The 19684-nt window shown below is 42.6% G+C and overlaps 1 protein-coding gene and 1 long non-coding RNA gene across 5 annotated transcripts in view; one reads left to right on the forward strand and one right to left on the reverse strand.

Annotated features, from left to right (window-relative positions):
• The window catches only part of KBTBD12 (kelch repeat and BTB domain containing 12), a 66670-nt gene extending 60007 nt beyond the window's left edge, over window positions 1-6663 (reverse strand). The window contains exon 1 of one of the 2 annotated variants that reach the window (XM_032267956.1): window positions 6344-6663. The gene's annotated coding sequence lies outside the window, so the exon portion shown is untranslated. The remainder of the gene's footprint in view (window positions 1-6343) is intronic. The other variant, XM_032267957.1, reaches the window with a different exon arrangement.
• The window catches only part of LOC116542816, a 110084-nt gene that overhangs the window by 39867 nt on the left and 50533 nt on the right, over window positions 1-19684 (forward strand). For all 3 annotated transcript variants that reach the window (XR_004265359.1, XR_004265361.1, XR_004265360.1), the window contains exon 2: window positions 11527-11629. This is a non-coding gene — a long non-coding RNA (uncharacterized LOC116542816). The remainder of the gene's footprint in view (window positions 1-11526; window positions 11630-19684) is intronic.

The raw sequence follows: 19684 nt of genomic DNA on the forward strand, positions 1-19684 counted from the left end.
AAAAAAGTCCACTAAAATTCTGCTCAAACTTTGATGTGGGACAAATAATTCAAAACAGTAGATAACACAAAGATCATATTTACTGGGTTTTGAAAGGCACTACCAAATGTCAGCTGATGTGAAAAGTCACAATATTTAAAACACACAACTAAATCACCCTAAACTTAGAAAATGCATAAACCCATACGATTTCTCTGTCCTCCCTCCTTGCTCAGGTTTTATTTTTTCCCCATTTCATAGTGGCAGAGACTGAATCTCTCTTCACCTTAAAAAGCACTAGTGTAAGTTTTTTAAAGCTAGCTGTCTCATCTTCATCTTCCCTGGAGAAATGAAAACAGGATGTTTCAAGGAAGTTAATTAGCTGTTTTGATTTGAAAAGGACATTCCTAGAGTCAGAAACCTTAATGTTAGAAGAGGATCTCAAGTGTCTACCTCCAGTTCTAACTTGGCTATAAGTTGTATGCAGTGAGAATAACATTGATGGCAAAAGTTAATACATTTCTAGATTATGAGTAAGATAATATCCTTTTGGGGTGACTATTCTCTACTTCTCTGCTTAAATCCAGCTGAAGAGTTTTCAGAAGTGAAATGGTCCTGTTTTAAAGAGAGAACTGTAATGGTCCTGTTTTAAAAAGAGCATTTGGATATCCCAAGATTCCCAAATATAAATCAATTTCTTGAATAAATATTTACTTGGATGCAGTTTCTCTGTCTCAAAAACATTGGCTTTGACAACAACAAAAAACCATTTCTTTTAAAACAGAAATAACTATTTTAAACATTCTAAAGAAACATTTACTATACATTTAAAAAATAGGCCTATATATTTTTGTTGTATTCCTTCCTTCCAGCTGTATTTATTACAAGTTCTGAAAGCTACTCTAATCGTTAGGGATTTATAGACCAAATAAATTTACTGATGAAAATCCAGAAAAATACCTGGGCAGTTATATTAGCCACCACACCTCAAAAAACATTCTCAGTTTTGTTCCTTGTACATACAAGGTACATAGAAGACATTGGCATGGCACATGGGGGCTTTAAAGTGAAAAAGCCCTGATTTGGATCCCAGTTTAGCCTAAACCTTGGCTTCTTCATCTGTAAAGTGGGAATAATGTACACAAATCAAGTAGCTAAGTTAGTCCTTGGCATCTAACTGCTCAATAAATGGACATTATTGTTAGTTTCCAGTGATATAACACAGTAAGCTCAAAGGTTAGGTTACTCAAGCCAAAATCTGTGTTCCTAACCTTTGAGCTTACTATGGGTTTGAAGCCTTGTTCTATTATCTAGCAATAAGAACACGTTCTGTAGCATCTTTATGTTCTAGTTTTCTCACCTGAGTTTGTTTTGAGAATTTCATAAGAATATTTGGGAAAATTAGATAAGGCCATGCATATACAATATGCAATTTTCCTGGTAAAACTTGCTTGGTAAAGCTGAAGCAGGATATATCTGTACACTTTTCAAATAATAAAAATATTGGGGTACATATACAAACCACTGTGGGTACAGACACAGCTCCTAAATGAAAAGAGCTGATAGTAACTTTCCCTTGTAATGAAGGCAGAGTACATTCTCCTCTCATCAGCAAAACAAAACTGTATAAATGTTCTCGGTGATATAAATGGGAAGCTACTCACTGCTTCAATTTATAGAAGACTGAACTAGTGCATTCATAATAATAGTACCCATAATAATACAGAAAAATAGAGTAGCAAAGATGCATATAAATCATGAGAATAAACTCTAATTACTTTGTAAGTTCAAAAAGCAGTTATACTCCTGTCTACTACATTTCATTTTGAGAAATGAACCACTGTAAATGTTAATGTGGTGCAAAAAATGTCAATTTCTTTAAGCCATGGATGTTTGACAATACTTAATCTTATAATGTTTACATTATCTTTACTATATTATTTTTACTGCTTAAGTTGCTACTTTCTCTAAATAATGGTTGATATATGACCGTGCCTTCTTTTCTAGGAAACTCTCCATGTTTTGCTGAAGTTTCACTAGTTTAAATTTATAGCAGCACTGTTTGAAATAGCAAAAATTTGGAAATAACTTAAATATCCATTAATAAGAGGTCATATTGTAGTATATTCACTAGATAATATTGTACAGTAAAAAAAGAATGAACTAGATCTACATTTGTACAAATGGCTGTATCTCACAAACATAATAATGGATGGAAAAGACTGTAGAATACATGCCACATACCACTGATATGTTTCTAATATGCAAAACAATATTCTATATTCTAATAGAGTAAATACTGATGTTCAATTCTGACCAAGTATGAGTATTTGGTGAATCTGGCATAGGGCACACAGGAGCTTTTTGTACCATTCTTGGAATTTTTCTGTAAGTTTGGAATTATAAATTCTTTAAGGATCTGTATAACTGTAGTGGAATATAAAGACAGAAAAGGTAATTACAAACACCAAATTCAAGATAGTGGTTCCCTTCAGGAGTTGTGTAAAAAGAGAAACGCAAGAGGGAAGGATGACAAGGAGTTTCAATTATATAAATATTTAATTTCTCCAGCTGTTTGGTGGGTATTCAAGACATACTTTATTATTCTTAATGCCTCTTTGTGTATCTTAAATATTGTATAAGTTCAAAATTTTTAAAAACTGCGTTGAGTCACTCACAGCTTTTAAGAAACCTAAATGTTGTAAACCATGTGATATATGACTGTGCCTTCTTTTCTAGGAAACTCTACATTGTGGTTGCTGCACTGCTATTGCCATTCACAGATTTACGTGTGTGTGTGTGTGTGTGTGTGTGTGTGTGTGTGTGTATGAGAGAGATAATAGATACATTATGAATTTTCTTTTTAAGGTGTCAGAGTGTAGGTAGACCAATTTATGAGTGATTGGAAAAAACAAAAGATTATGACCTCCCTATCTAGTCTGGTGAGGACTGCTTTGAAAACTTGTGGTTCTAGCCCTCCCTCTGCCTTAATACCCCTGGTATCAGCCTGTATAGGAGGCAAGGGCAAAATCAGTTCCTAATCCTGCTTCAGCAGGAAAAGAAGTTACTGCATTCCTAAACTGGCATGTATTTTTTCCCATAAAAATGTTCAGTATGGTGAGTAGCTTATAATCATGATAGAGTTGATCAACATCAAACCCTGTATTTTTAGCGAGGCAAAAAACTGAAGACAGGAGAAATGACTTGGACACGGCTAAATTCCAGTCTGTTTAAAACTTCCTTCAACAGACATTGGTTGGAAAGCCAAGAAACGGTGACATTATGATGTCAGAAAATGATGTCCTAGTTTCAATGTTTAAAACAAAACTGTTTTTAAGGGTAGGACTCTTTTATACATTGGCCACTACTATGTATAAAGTTATTACCCCACATTAAAAAAAAATATCCTAGGCCTGTTTTCACCAATGCCACCCCTCATTCAGGCATTCTGGTACCTACCAACTTTTCCTGCCTCATCTCCAGACTTTCCTTCCTTATATTTTTCAATCTTTGAGTTGTATCAAACTACTCACAGCTCTAATGCCTTTAACATGCTGTTCCGTCTTTACACATGTAAGTCTGTGTTGGAAACATCTCCCCCATCCACCTGAAAAAATACAACTGGGTCTTCAAAATTCAACTCAGATATCACTTTCTCACTAACATGTCCCTTTGCTTCCTTGCTGGTATTGTGAACATTGTGGTTGCGGCACTGCTATTGCCATTCACTTTTGCAGATGCTTGCCTCTTCTCAATGATGAGCACACCGTGGGTAAGGGACTTGTCTTCATCACTTCAGTATTCTTTAAAATTTTTACTTATTTATGTTAGAGACAGGGTCTTGCTCTGTTGCCCAGGCTGGGACCTCAGCCTCTCCCATAGCTGCACCACTACATGTACCACCACACCTAATTTATTTTTATTTTTTTGTAGAGACAGGGTCTTACCATGTTACTCAGATTGGTCTCAAACTCCTGGCCTCAAGTAATCCTCCTGCCCTGGCCTCCCAAAGTGTTGGGACTATATGCTTGAGCCACTGTGCCTGGCCGCTTCTGTATTCTTGTCTGTGATGACACCTGGACACAGGAGTTGCTCAACATGGTTTGTTCAGTTAAATTAATGCCTTGCTTAGTCCTAAATTACAAGTTAAGGATAACCTTTTTTTCTTTAGCTTTTATACATGTTAATAAAACACTATATCCAAGATTTTTTCTACATATAAAATTTATTGTGATACTATAAAATATGTATTTGGTGTTTGACCTTTTCCTAACATACAACTCCTAAAATCCTTGGAATCTCCAAAGTGATAAATGCCTTTCTGTATACTAATGAGTTCACTGAGGGCTGGCAGCCACTAGAGCTTCGGGATAAGATCTGGTCACCAGAAAGAACAAGGCAGGATTAGAGAATTGGAACTCCAGGGAGAAGGAAGGGAGGAGGAAGTAAGTTAAGTTCATCACCAACTAATGGTTCAATCAAGCATGCCTATGTAATGAAGCCTTCATAAAAAACCAGAAAGGCAGAGTTTGGAGAGCTTCCGGGACAGCTGAACACGTGGAGGGATCCTGAAGAGCGGTGCACCTGCCTGTACCGCTTCCCCCATATCTCACCCTATATATCTCTTCATCTGTATCCTTGTTAATATCCTTTGTAGTAAACTGGAAATCTTAAGTGTTCCCCCGAATTCTTTGAGCTGCCCTACCAAATTAAACCCAAAGACGGAACCCCAACTTGTGATGGGTCAGTCAGAAGTTCTGGATGCTGGGACTAGTGTCTGAAGAATGTGGTAGCCCTGTGGGACTGTACCCTCAACCTGTGGGATCTGACACTGTCTCCAGGTAGACGATGTCAGAATTGCACTGAGTTAAAGGACACTCAGCTGGTGTCTGCTGCAGAACTAAGTGACTGGTTGCTGATGGAGAGAAATTCCCACATACCTCTTGGTTAGCAGAGGACACAGATGTTTTCTGTGTTGATTGTTGCGCGAGAGCAGCAGAAAAACAGTTCTGTTTTCTCCTACTCATCAGTGCTTAATGCTTCAAGTTGCTATCCTCTTGTTCCAGTCAAAGAAATCATTCAGAATCATGAAGTGACTCCCTTGCTTTTAGCTTGATGCATTATGATACCCACTTTTCACTTGTACCCTCAAAATTAATTCCCAGTCATCATCTGCTCTCTGGGATTTGACCCCATTCTTAAGGAACAACTGAAGCCAGGTATTGGCTTCACTTACGCCTGAGATTACAAATTGGCTGCTCAGTTTTTTTTCGTTTTTTTTTTTTGTTTGTTTGTTTCGTTTTGTAAATTAGCTGTCAACATGCTAAGCTAAAATATTCCAGCATCTACTGAAAAAAATGAAAAGCTATGGCAACACTGAGTCCTTAATTCCCATGCGGCAACAATGTGCAGGACCTGAGTAGCCAGCTGCCACATCCCAGTTGGCACATCTAGTGGGCCCCATTTGCCCTTTGAGACCTGAGTGACAGTCATTATTTGTAATTCTTACGCTGTTGCTTTTCTCTTTCCTGTCTGTTACATTATTCTACAGCTATTTAAGTTTGTTACACCCAGTTTATACCATTCTGTCTCCACACCCAATTTTGTTTAAGCAACACCATCTTGCTCAAATCCTATACTTGCCGAGGCTGGTAGGAAATGGCTCAGAACACACACACCACCCTAAATGTACTCTGTACTTCTCACTAACATGAAAAAAGACCTGATCCATTTAATAATAATCCATCCCACACACCAGGCATCCGGTAACAGCCAGGCACATGGATGATAAAGACAAATAAGACTAGTTTTCTTTTTTTTTTTTTTTCTTGCGGAGTTCAGTTTTGCATTCTCACAGTGCTTTACACTTTTCAAAGTGCTTTAATCCGCATTACAGGTCATTAGTTCCTCTTAAGAATCATTTGGGGAAAATGTGGGGCAATTATTCTCCCGGCTTTAAAGTTAAGAGAGTTGCTCAGGGATGCATTCAGCGTTTATTGAATTTAAACGAACCATTCTAAGTGCCAGGAACTATCTTAGATTCTGGGAAGACAACCAAGAACACAGAAGTGCCCCTACCTTTGTAGTGCTTACAGTCTAGCGAGGAAGGCACAATAACACATTGGTCAGATAATTCGTTGGATGATAATACTATGAAGACTATGAAGGTGAAGAGCAGAGACCACTGGCCTGGCGGAGATGGCCTGGAAGGGAAGCTCCTGCTGAGTCCGACCTGACGCCAGGCACCGGAGGCGACCGGAGGGAAGTCACTTAGAGCAGAGGCTGCAAGTGCTGTGGCTCGCCTGGAGCTGAGGCAGGACTTGTGACTGCGGCCGCGTACCCCTGGGGCGCTGCCCCTACTTACGGAGGTGCCGCCTGGTTCCGGGCGCAGCCCCACTTGCTCCGCAGAGGCCCCGCGTTGGCTCCACGACCTGGCCAGGACGCTCCCGGGTCGTAGGGTGGCCAAGGGGCCTGACTGATGGCACTGCCCAATATGGGCCTGTACCGGCTGAACGATATAAATAGAGGTCCCGCGCCCTGCGGAGGAGGAGGGAGGGCGCTGGCAGCTCCTCCTAGGCGACAGGTGCTGCCCTCGGGTTGGAGGTGGCGCGAGACCGCACCGCCGTAGCCCCGCCGGCCGCTGTGCGCCTGCGCAGGGTCTCCAGCGAGTGTCCCAGACCCTACTGAGCATCCCCCACGGAACTCTGTGCGCCTGTGCAAGGTGTTCCCGCGCTCGCCCATGTGCCAGAGCAACTTGAAGGCCTGCAGGGAGGGGACGAGGATAAGTGTTTAAAGAGGGCTTGGAAATCGGAAAAATGCCAGGTCTTCCCATTACCCTTTTAAACTTGCAAAAGACCCCGTGTGTTGTCTCACTATGACCCGGGGGTAGGGTTGCCGGGTAAAATACAGGAGCCCAGTTAAAGGTAAATTGAAGATGTACAGGCAGTAATTTTTAGTGTTAAGTACGTCCCAAATATTGCATGGTCAATTCACGTTTAACTCGGTATTCCAGTTGGGTTTCGTTTTGGTCTTGTACTTTTATTTGCTACATTGGGCCACCCTACCTGAGCCATCCAGCTTGTGATATTTTTTGCCCTACACCTCTCAGAGTGGGAGGTTTCCAGGAGCCCTGAGAAAGGACCGACTTAGCCAGGAATGTGCAGGGATGGGAAGCCTTCTCCTTCCTTAGGTAAGTGTCACAAAATATGGCAGCTGTATTAGGTCAGTTAGCTTAAAACAAAGCAAAATAAAATTGTTTTCAGTGGTGGCAACATAACTTTATTATCTTATTATTATTTTAGCTTTGTAGGTCACAAGTCCAAAATATGTCTCACTGGGTTGAAGTCAAGGTGTCAGCAGGGCTGTGCTTCTTTCTGGGGCTTTCAGGAGGGAATCTGTCCCTGCCCTTTTGCAGCTTCCAGAAACTATCTTCATTCTTTAGCTCATGGCTCCTTCCTCCAGATTCAAAGCCAGAAACCAGGGCTGAAGCTTTCTCACATTGCATCACTTTGACACTAACTCTTTGCCTCCCTCTTCCATTTTTTTAAATTGTGGTAAAATACAATAACATAACGTTTACCATGTTAATCATTTAAAACAGTCAGTGGCATTATGTTAACAATGTTGTTCAGCCATAACCAGTATCCATTTCCAGAATTTTTTCATAGTCTTAAAAGAAAGTTGGTACTCCTTAAACAATAATTTATTTCTCCCTCCCCTCTAGCACCCGGTAATCTCTATTCTACTTTCTGCCTCTATGAATTTGCGTATTCTAGGTGCCTTATATGAGCGGAATCATACAGAGTTTGTCCTTTTTTTGGGGGTGGGTCGGGGACAGCAGGAACGGAGTCTTGTTCTTTCACCCAGGCTGGCATTCAGTGGTTGGTGTGATGTCAGCTCACAGCAAGCTCTGCCTCCCCAGTTCAAGTGATTCTCCTGCCTCAGCCTTCCTAGTAGCTGGGATTACAGCCGCACACCACCATGCCTGGCTAAGTTTTGTATTTTTAGTAGAGAGGAGCTTTCACCATGTTGCTCAGGCTGGTCTCAAAATCCTGACCTCAGGTGATCCACTTGCCTCAGCCTCTCAAAGTGCTGGGATTACAGGAGTGACTCACTATGCCTGGCCAGAATTTCTCTTTTTGTAACTGGCTTATTTAACTGAGTATAATTCCCTTCTTTTTTTTAAGGCTGAATAATATTTCTCTGTGTATATGTGTGTGTTTATTTACCACATTGAAAACAAAACAGTTTTTATATTGGTAAATAAAATCCCTTTAAATATTTTAGAAGTTATTCATGTCAATGAAGAATGCTTGCATGCATTTGTATTTACACTTATTTTTTCTTTTTTCCTTTTTTAGAGACAGGGTCTCACTCTGTCACCTAGGCTCAAGTGCAGTGGTGCAATCTTAGCTCACTGCAGCCTAAGTGAACCTCTTGGGCTCAAGCGAACCTCCCACCTCAGCCTACCAAATAGCTGGGTTTGCAGGTGCATGCCTGGCTAATTTTTAATTTTTTTAGAGAGAGATAGGGTCTCGCTCTTGCCATGTTGCCCAGGATGGTCTCAAACTCCTGGGCTCAAGCCAATCTCCTGCCTCAACCTGTCAAGCATACACATACCTCCTTACAGTTGTTTGAGGAAATTCATGTGTCCTTTCCCCACAAACATCCCTTGAACCAGTTAGTCCTGATTAGATCCTTCTGCAACTGTTTCCTTTCCTGCTTCTGGTTTTGTTCACGAGATGTTTGTGTGAACCTAATGAATCTTTCTCAGCTTGCTTTGAAGGCCCTGTTCAATTTCCTATTGGGCTACTTTATTTTACCTTTTTCATTTGTTTCAGGTAGAAGTGGAATATGCTATGAAACGTCAGGGCTTGGGGTCCGGAGGCTAATTTGGATGCTGGGTCGTATCACTAAGTGACTTTAATTGATTCTCAAAACATCCATTTGCCAAATGATTAATGAAGTATTAATATTTATCAAAGGTACTGATTTACCAACAACTTGATTTAAGGAATATGTGTCTGGAATATATCATATATGATATCATATCATATATGCTTTTATTTACCCAACAGTAACTTACTATGCTTTTTCTATTTACTGCTTCTTCCTACTGGGCCTGTCTCTTTCTCTCCGTCTTTCTATCTCTTTCTCTCTCTCTCTCTCTCTCTCTCTTCTTGAAGTATTTTCCCTTCTCTTTCTTTTCAAAGGTTTATTTTCAGCCTTTGCTTTCTTACAGTGTTGAGTTGTTTCTCTGTATTCCTGTGTGCAGATATTGTTATTTTTATTTAATGTATTCCTTTATTCTGGCCCTTTGAAACTGATCTACCCATGTCTGTCTCCCTTTTATTGTGACTAGACTCTAGATAGCTTTTCCTTGGCACAGAAACCATTTTCTTTCCACATACCCACTCCCACTCCATATCATTCCTACCTTTTGAAGGAAGAATACACATATCTGAAATAGTACTCTTCACACAGTACAGCTTGGTTCTTGTCTTGAGCCAACTCTATAACTTGGCTTGAGCAGGGTCTTCATTAGACAAACCCTGGCTCTTAAATGAAAAACAAGCAACTTCATTCATCCCCAAAACAGCCTGCAGCAGCACAACAAGCAGACACACCCCAGTGGAGCCAGCTTTCTTCTCTTTTTCTTCCATGTCTGCCCTCTTACTAGCCTGCACTAGTTCTGCTGCTGTATTGTATTGTCTGTGAAGCGATTTTTTAAAAAGTATCAGCTACTTCTTTCCATCCTCCTTCATCATGTATTTCCTTAGGAGACTTTGTTCCTCTAAGCCTTTCCAAAAAGTGAAACTATTCCAGGCTCGTCACCTCAGGGGAGAGTCAGGACAGTGAAAAACAGGGAGGGAATGGAGGAAATGACACTTTCCATTCCAGAAGCCCAGACCCTTTCCGGAAAGTCATGCATTATTGGCATGTATGAAACATTTGGGAGATGACCTAAATTAGAGCAATGCATCCTCCTGCCATACCCCCTTCCCCAGCTGAGGAGAGGAGGCAGTGTCTGAAGGACAAGGAAGGAAAGCATAGATTTTCCTAATCTTTGAGGAAGAAGATTCCTGTTTGGCTGGACTAATTGTAGGGATGCTTGTGGGATCTGAGGAGAGAAGGAATAGTTTTCTCCCTTGCTGAGAAGGGTCACACAGAGGCAGCCAGAACCCCGTGGGCAGCAATAATTTTATAGTGTGGCTGAACAGCAAGGGCTCCAGACAGCCATTCCAGAGGTGTCCCCAAGGCTCTGATACAGTAGAAAGGGCCACTGAACCAAGGGGACCCATGCACACAACCAAGAACCAAGGACAGTGGATCTCTCTGTGGGTGTCAGTGCAGACAGATGGCAGATATTGAGTTCTAGAAGGATGCTTCTTCCCCTGACTCTGGTGTCTTGGTAAGACCTCCCCTCCAAACTTAGAGGTAACCCTGGGAAAGGGGAAGGGCTGAGCATCCTGGTGGCCTGGAGGCGTCAACTAGAACTTGTTAGCGCAGTCAGGTTCTGTTTCACACACACATTAGCTTTTGGACTGTCAAGATGGAAGCCTCGACCTAATACAAGTTCTAGCCTGGAGAATGAGCACTCATGGAAGTGGGGAATGGTGCCCCTCTGGGGTTTTTCTTTCAACCTTAGTTTCAACATGCTACAAAGAGCACCGTGAAAGACAGATCAGAAACACAAGCTGAACTGATGACCACTATATAATTTGCTCATTCCTTTTGTCATGTCTATTCACTCTCACCCCCAAATGTGAACTCCCCAAGGACAGGGATTACATCTGTCATGTTCACTGCTGTATCCCCAGCCCCTGGAAAAGTGCCTGGCACAAAGTAGGTGCTCAGCAAATGTCAGCACAGTGAATGAACAAGTGAATGGGTCAGAGTCTCAGTTATAGACTGGAATTCATTTTGGCTTGTCTGGGAATACCACCCAACCAGGCTCAGATGTTACAGTCCTGGGAGTGATAGCTCTTCTTTAGCCAGAAGAAATACCCCTTCCCCATGCTACTCTGCCCCTGTTCAAAGACAGAACTCCAGAGGCTTCCAAAACTATATCAGACTGTCCCCTTACAGTGCCTGCCAGATGACTGTGTCTCTCTCAGGCTCCTGCCTCCCCTCCACCTCCAGGTCTCCTGGGAGGGCCTCTGATAACAGAGGCAGGTCACAGGTTTGTACCCTGACTTTGGGATGGTCCAGGAAATGTGGCTTAAGCTTTATTTTTTGATGGAGTTTTGCTCTTGTTGCCCAGGCTGGAGTGCAATGGTGCGATCTGGGCTCACTGCAATCTCTGCCTCCCAGGTTCAAGTGATTCTTCTGCCTCAGCCTTACAAGTAGCTGGGATTACAGGCATGCGCCACCACGCCCTGCTAATTTTGTGTTTTTAGTAGAGACGAGGTTTCTCCGTGTCGGTCAGGCTGATCTCGAACTCCTGACCTCAGGTGATTCACCCGCCTTGGCCTCCCAAAGTGCTAGGATTACAGCTGTGAGCCACCATGCCTAGCCGAGCTTAAGCATTTCTTTGATCTGTTTCAGCTTCTTTAGTTGGAGGGTTGGAAGATGTGTTGCCTTTTCCCCCCTCATCCTGAGGTTCGTGACCTGTGAGGAGCTAAACCACCACCCCTGGAGAGAGCCAAAGGTGAGTGGCATCCTAAAGAGATCTGGGGTGGCCACATGGGGGACACTCCAAAGAGCACAGAGGAGGGCTCAGGAGGAAAGGAGGAGTGGAGAACAGGGCTAAAAACAGCACGTAAAAAACACTACATTGTGTTGACGTGGTGGTGAGCAGAGGCCAAAGGACTTGGAGCCTGAACTTGAGTGCTGACTTCCAAGAAGAGGCTGGTAGGCCTTATGTGTTAAGTCTCACCCACTGCTCTGTGTGTGTGTGTGTGTGTGTGTGTGTGTGTGTATCAATGTCTGCAGCTTCAGGGTCAGCACCTGTGGGAGGGTGGGGCTTCCAGCAGTCACAGCTCCTTCATTTTTTGTCCTTGCTAACTGTCCTGGTCTGAAGGGCTCTGAGCACTGTTGCCAGTGCCCATCACATGATGCTCACCCTACAGAGCTTCATATGGTGGCCATGTGAACACATCTTTCCATTTCCCTATCCAACCCCAAGAGCTCCTGTAGGCCAAGAACTCTGTCCTGTTTACCTTTATGGTCCACTCACCTGCCTAGCTCAGTCCCTTAAGAGAACAGAAGATCAGGGAATGTTCACAGATTTGGGGTTATTGAGAGGAAAAGCAGGTAAGTGAAGAGGAAGGTGGACCTGGGGATGAGACCCCTGGGGTCCTGGCCCGGCTCTGTTCCCTAAGACCTCTTGGCCTATGGAAGTCACCCAGATTCTTGGAGTATGATAGGCAAATGATAATGGGTCTGTCTCTCATCCATGCTATTAGGAGGATGAAATAGGAGAGCTAATAAGTGTGGAAGTGTTTTGATAAACTGTATAGTAACACAAAGTCGTTTTCCCTGATAAGGCATGTGTTATTAATAGAAACTCCTTTCCTAAAGATCTTGAAAATGGGATGTAAAGCCTTCTCTTATTGATAATCCTGATTGCATCCTGTCTTGAGGCAAGAGATAGACTATATCTCTTTTGGAGGCTCTTCCACTTTAAAAGTGCATCTCAGGGAAGCATGGGAATGGAGTTATTATCTGTCTCCTTAGACACACTCTCCCATGCCCATGATGATAAGTCATGTTCAGACTTTCCATCCTTGGGGTATTCGAGGTTACACACAACTTAATCTAGTAGATATTGGGTTTTTAAAAGGTCATGAAACCTTCTGGAAGCCAACATTCTCTCCATATTTCAAGATTATTTCATTTCTGCCCACAATTAAATCCTCAAATCCTGAATATACGAATACTCAAATTCTGCTTTAGACCAAGGTCCAGGTGGTTTCTTAACATAGGCAGGAGTAATTGTTATTGTTTGTTGTACTGTTAAGCAATGACCAGTGATCTTATATATGGTATGAATTAAGATATGTAGGCTTGTTTGCTCTAACAAAGAATTAGAATGAGGATTCCCTAAACCAGAGAGAAGTGAATTTTCTTTCACACAACTGCCCAGGTGGGAGAATTCCAAGGCTGCTAAGGTGGCTCCAGGATGTCACTGACTGTTCCCCGAGGTTCCTTTTCTCTTCCTGTTCCACCTTCTCAAAAGTATTGCCCTCATCCATGTGCTCCCAGACGGTTCACCCTACCTCCAACGGGAGAAGGGAGGGGAGGGGGAAGACAAGCCCTTCCCTTTAAGTGCACACCCGGAAATCACACATGTCACTTTTGCTCATACCATTGGCCCTAACCTAGTCACATGGCAAACAAAGGGCTTTGGCGCTGGCAAATGTAGTCTTCCTGGGTGGCCAGCAGTTCTTTTATTCAGAAGAAGGGGAGGACAACATTAAGATATGGGGAGCTCTCTTTGCCATGCACACTTTCTGTAGATTCATTAGTTTCTATAGATTCGTGCAAACATCTATCTCACTTCTTGTAAAGCCTTGCACCTCTCCTTTTCAGCCCTTGTCTCGAGTTTAGTTTTTTCTTGGCACGTGTTATTGTGTGATAAATGACTCTTCTCCCAGCTAAGCTGTAAATGCTGTGAGGGCAGGGACTGTGTCTGTCTCTGCTCATCCATCTGTCCCCAGAGCCTAGCACAGTGCCTGGCACAGCGTAGATGCTCAATAAATAGTTGTTGAGTAAATTAATAAATATAATTAGGAAACTTCTCACTATCTCCCAAGCTCAAGCATCACCTCTTCTTTGTATCTTTACTGTAAGACATCGCTGTGCAATTACTGCTGCCATTGTCCGTGTTCTCAGAGCACTCCCACTCTGTCCTGTGCTGGTAGATCGCCTTTGGCCTAAGGCATCGCAGGGTCTCGTGCCCTGCTGGCTGCTGAGCTTCTCCAGGGCAGAGAGTGGTCACATCATGTCTGAATCCCAGGGCTCAGCACATGGCTGGCACATAGGAGGCCCCAAGGTGCATTGATCTGTGTTTGAAAATGAATGGCTCCTATGTAGAGCAAATGTAAGTTTTGTTTTTCAGTTATGTGCTTTCACCTACTGCTGTTATTATAGCTCTTCTCCCAAAGAATTGTTTTTTAATAATGCTCCAGCCTTTTCCTTCCACCTGCTAATGCAGAGAAACATAGGAGAAGTGTGGGACCAGAGAACCTCACACCATGTTGCATAAGAAAAGCTGGGACCATGTAGTATATGATCCACCGATGTGAGCTGTGGGACTCCAGCTTCTCTCTAAACTCTCACCTGAACTATGGATATTGTATTTTCCTGTTATCGGAGTAACTTGGCATTAATATTAGAAGAGTAATGCGTCCCTCACCATTTGCCCATCCCTCTAGTCATTAAATAGATATTTATTGAGCACGTATTTTGTGCCATATGTAGCTAGGTACTGTGTTTAGACATAGTAAAGCCCGTGTCTTATAGCTAGATCCAGCTGTGTAAGACAGATGTGGTCCCTTAGAGAATACAATCTGGTGAGGTGCCAGGTAATCAGCCTCTCACATCTTAATTCTCCCTTTCTTTCGTTTTCAAACATAGAAACAATTTCTTAATCTTAAAAAAAAATCCAAAAACCTTTTAGCTACTTTCGCTGTCTTTCCAGCAACTTTCTCTCATCGTTCCTTTTCACTGGCAAAAGGGTAAAATGTGTGGATTGTGCTGGTGCTGTTGATTTCCTTGCTACTCATTACCTCCCTGCTTCCACACTTACCACTCTGCTGAAATTGCTCTCTTGGTGAGCACAAAAGGCCCAAGAAACCAATGCCCCTTTCTCAGGCTCATTAGCAATGGATTCTCCCTTTCTTCTTGGAACCATCATATTCTTTATCTGACAGTGATTGCATGTTACAGCTTTAGACTGGGCAATTTAAGAGATTTATTTTCCACTCTAAAGAGTTGAGCCTCAAAATAAATCTGGACATGAAACACAATATTTTAAAACTTTTTTTTACTGCAAAATACATAATGCAACTGGTAAAAATTCATGACATTCAAAAGCATATACAATAAAAAATGTACCCAAGTTCCCCAAATCCTAGTTTCTCATCTCTAAAGGGACTATTATCAGTTTATTCAATGTCCTGAACTTAATACTTAGAGGTCACCAAGAAACTTTGTATGGAACTGAGGATGGAAGCAGGAAAACAACAAAAATTTATTTTGGGGGTCTAAGTGTTGGAACAGAGGTAAAGATAAGCAAAGAGATTCTACCTAGATGATAGGGAGGGTGAAGCATCAAAGACAACTACAGGTTTAGCAGCCTTTAACCTGAGAGACTGGCAGAATAAAGGATTAGTGACAGAAATGGGATTAGTGAATGCAGGACGGGCAGTGCTCTTATTTAGAAATTGTGAGTTTGAAGTGATTTAAGATGATTAGGCAGTGGAAAGAGCCCAGGATAGGGGTCAGAAGACCTAACTGAAGTCTAAATCCTACAGCTAACTATAAGACTTTAAGCAGAAGAACATTTGGGCCTGAGTTCTTTCAACAAGGTTTTATTGAATACCTGCTTGTGCCAGGCACTGTTCTAAGCACCAATCATGTGGCAAAAAATGAAAGCCCCTGCCCTACAGAGCTTACATTCTAGTGGGAGAGGCAGACCACAAACTTGATGGGAATATATTTCCATGCAGTGATAAGTGCTATGAGGAAAAATAAATCAGGATAAGGGGCTAGAAAAGGTGGGTTGGGGTGATACCATACGTAAGGCAATCAGAGAAGGCCTCTCTGAGGAGGTGACTTGAGGGACAGAAGTGAGTTTCAGGGGAATTCAGTGGACTGTCTCCAGGGTCACTTCCACTCTATGGTCTGTGATTCTAAGTGAAGACATCCTGTGGTAACTTAGAAATTAGGATCTGGGGCATAGGTATAAGGTTAGGGAGAGAGATGTGGATCTGATGAGCTGCCTTAGTCTGGAGCTCTGAATGACTGCATGAATGAGATTAATGAGATGATAGAAGCCATGAGATCAGAGATGAAACTATGTTAGAAAAGCAAGACCAAAGACAGTGAGCCGAGGCACACTGAAAGCTGGGGAAAGAGTAGGGGAAGAGAAGATAATGAAGGAGATAAAAAGATAAAATATTCTACAGTGGAAGAACAACAAAAGGAGACAAGATGGTTGCAGATACCCAGAGAGGAGGAAGTGGTGGTGAAGAGGGTCAGATTATGTAAAGAGGTAAAGACCCGGGACAAGGCCTCATGATTTGGCAAAAAAATTACTGACAATGTTCCTGGGCTGTGCCACTGGCAAGGCAGAGAGCAGAGGGTAAATTACATGGAGTAAAGGAGAAGGCAAGCAGGGTAGAGTGAGGCCGAGGAATCTCCCGGCCTCAGCATACTGTGGTTTACCACACTAGAAGCTTATCTTTTGTTCAGGGAACAGCCTCAGGCAGGTGTCAGCTATCAAGGCAGCTTCCTCCATGGCCGCTGGGGGACCCTGGCTGATGGTGGCTCTGCCATGACCTTCTGCTCACTCAGAAGGGAAAGGGGTGTGGAAAAGACCATGTGGGAGGTTCGCATGGATCAGGCCTACAAGAGGCACATCTCACCCTGTTCACATTCCACTGGGAAGAACTAGGCCACATGATCACATCCAGCTGCAAGGAAGGTTGGGAAACTAGTCTGGCTCTGGGTGCAAGAAGGGCAGAAAGGATTTTGGTGGACAGTTAGCTATCTGTGTCACAGACCAATAGGAAGTGGGGACACTGGGTGCAGACCAGCACTTGTGACAGTGGGACACCAGTCCCTCAGGATATTCTGGAAAATGAGACGTTGCTCACCGTCTGCAGAAATCTGACCTGCAGACCCTGACTCTAGGACAGATGAATGAATGCTCTCACACCATTACAATGTTTCAAGTGGGCTAGAGATGGCCTTTGGCTGTTTTCAGAAGGCGAAATGAAAGCAATCGACCAAGACTCCCTGTCTATCCACACTTTTATTCATAACAGACGTTCTAAGTTAACACACTTGTGGATAATTAACATGATTAAGAGAATGGTTTTACAACTGATAAAACCTTTTGGTTTGAGGGCTCAGAGTAAATGCTATTAACAGGTAGTTACCGTTTAATCTTCCCTGGAGAGACCACTCAGCTCAAAATTTGCATAAGTAAACAGAGTGGAGACAAATGGGTGTGGGGTAATGCCTTTGATCAGTCTCTATCTCTTTCCTATGTTAATGTTAGGAGGCAGCTGCCTTCAACCTGCCTCAATAAAACCTTTTGGCCTTCCTTCCAAAAGGTTTGAGATTATAATCTATATCTTTCCTAATAGTTCATATCTTTAATATTTTGCCAGCCACTCCGAGTGAATAACAATAGGAAAATGGAGTTCTAAGAACAGTTTGGGAAATGCTGAGTTCTGTGTCCCTTTTTGTAGAATTAAAATGCAGTGTTAAAGGTGCTAGTGATACTGTGGTTAAGAGACAAAGCATTTCCTAAAGGCCCTTGACTTAGGGACCTCTGGATTTCTGATGTGACTGTGGGTCTGGGTATGATACAGACTAAGATTGTGTGGGACAAACCTGGGAAACACCACTGTGGCTTGAGAGGTCCTCATGCTAGGGAAGAACATGTTAAGATAAAAGTGCAAAGTCTGTATAAGGTTGAACACCAAGACCTCTTGGTGAGGAGGAGATTGTGGGGCTAAGGTAGGGTGAGCAGAAGGAATGGCAGCCGAAGCGGAGGCAGAAATGTCAGCTATCTCCACCAGGGTGTGTAGAAATAGACTTTTACTGTAAAAGTCAGACTGGAAGACATAAGGGGGCTTGGGATGGCCCCTTTGGGTGATTGGGAGGGGAGATGGCATGAGAGGTCTGAGAGGAAGCTGTCTAGAGTGAAGCTGTGAAGAATCAGAGGACTGGATGTTTAAACTTTTCTGAAGAATGGCGATGGATAGAAATCAGAATATATTTTATGAAAATGCACAAAATTGAATTTGCAAATTAGTAAATCTCTGTCTCCCAAGCCTGCTCAAGACAGTTGTAGAAGCAGTGACAGTTGGATCCAGCTGACCAGTTGTCACCTCTGGAGCTCCTAGTAAGCCTCGCAGCAGGCAGTGGTGCCTGTGATTTGTGGGCTATTTGGGCTCACGGTTTGCATAATGCCTTTTGCTCATCCTCTCCTGTAATCCCCACACCACCAGGGGGATGTGAGTCTCAGGACAGAAAATAGTGACCTCCAGGATAGCATGGCTCTTGGTGAGGGAGCTGGCCATGGGCCCCATCCTCTAGCTCCCTGCTGCGTCATCTACTTGGTATTTTCCCTTTGCATCTTCATACGGTTCAGTGGGTCCTCTCTTGTCTTCTCTGGATAGAGTTTAACAGTGCAGGGCTTTGTGTCATTCTACTAGAGGTACCCCCCTCTTAAGGGTTGTGTGCCTTGCAAATTCATGTGTTGGAGTTCTAACCCATGGTACCTCAGAATGCAACCTCATTTGAGAGAGATTGTGTATGCAGGTGATCAAGTTAAAATGAGGTCATGAGGGTGGGCTGAAATTCAGTCTGGCTGATGTCCTTGTAAGGAGGGGGATTTGGAAGCAGGCACGCATATGGGGGACACCACATGAACATGAAGGTGGCCACCTAGAAGCCAAGGAGAGGGGCCTGGAACAGATGCTCCCTCACAGTCCAGAAGGAACCAACCCTGCCAACATCTTGATCTTGGGCTTGCAGCCTCCAGAGCTGTGAGGTAAGTTTCTATTGTTTAAGCCCCAAGTCTGTTACAGCAGCCTTAGGAAACTAATTTACCACCCCAAGCAGATTCAGCCCATTTTCTCTGAGTGATGTTGAAGTTGCTGTAAAAATGCCCTCAAGTGTTGCATTAGCTTATCCAGGAGGATGTACAAACTACTTAGGTAAAAACTTGGCTAAAATCAAGTTAGGCATGGTGGGACACAACTATAGTCCTAGCTTATTCAGGAGGCTAAAGTGGGAAGATCACTTGAGCCTAGTTCAAGGCCAGCCCAGGCAACAGAGTGAGACCCATTAAACAACAACAACAACAACAACAACAACAGCAACAGCAACAACAACAGCAACACTTTGCCAAAATTAAGGTTCACTTTAATGATGATCATTTGTAAAAAATTATCTTAGAAAAGAAAATAAGGGTAGTTTGACCTAATTTCCATATATTTATTATTTACTTTTGTAGAGGAGTTCATACTGACCCATAGAGACCCTCACAATCTTTTTTAAGTGCTCACAAACCATCCATTAGAGAATATATACCAGAATTTGTCCATGCAACAAGTTCCAGCTTACCAATTTACAAGGATCATAATCTGCTTTCTGTCAATTGCAATGTTTGCCCATCAGGAGCCTGTGTTGTCAGATCTGAGATCTTTTAGAGTGGTTGAATACTCTCATCACACTGGCTCTCCTGCTTTTGGAATGTATTTCTCTCTCCTCTTATTTTGAAAAATTTTCAAACATACAAAAAATTTGCAAGAATATTTCAGGGCGTGCTCTTGTAACTTTCATCTAGGTTGACCAGTTGTTACCAGGTTTATTCATTTACTTTCTCTCTCTCTTTCTGTGTACACACACACATGCCTACACTCACACACATTTATAATTTTTAAATTGTATATATAATTTTATTTTTTCTAAATATTTGAGAGTCAACTCCAGATACTATAACTCTTTACCCCTAAAGAGT

The sequence above is a fragment of the Sapajus apella genome, unplaced genomic scaffold (assembly GCF_009761245.1).
Source record: "Sapajus apella isolate SASKATOON/1434 unplaced genomic scaffold, GSC_monkey_1.0 scaffold174, whole genome shotgun sequence".
NCBI classification, from domain to species: domain Eukaryota; kingdom Metazoa; phylum Chordata; class Mammalia; order Primates; family Cebidae; genus Sapajus; species Sapajus apella.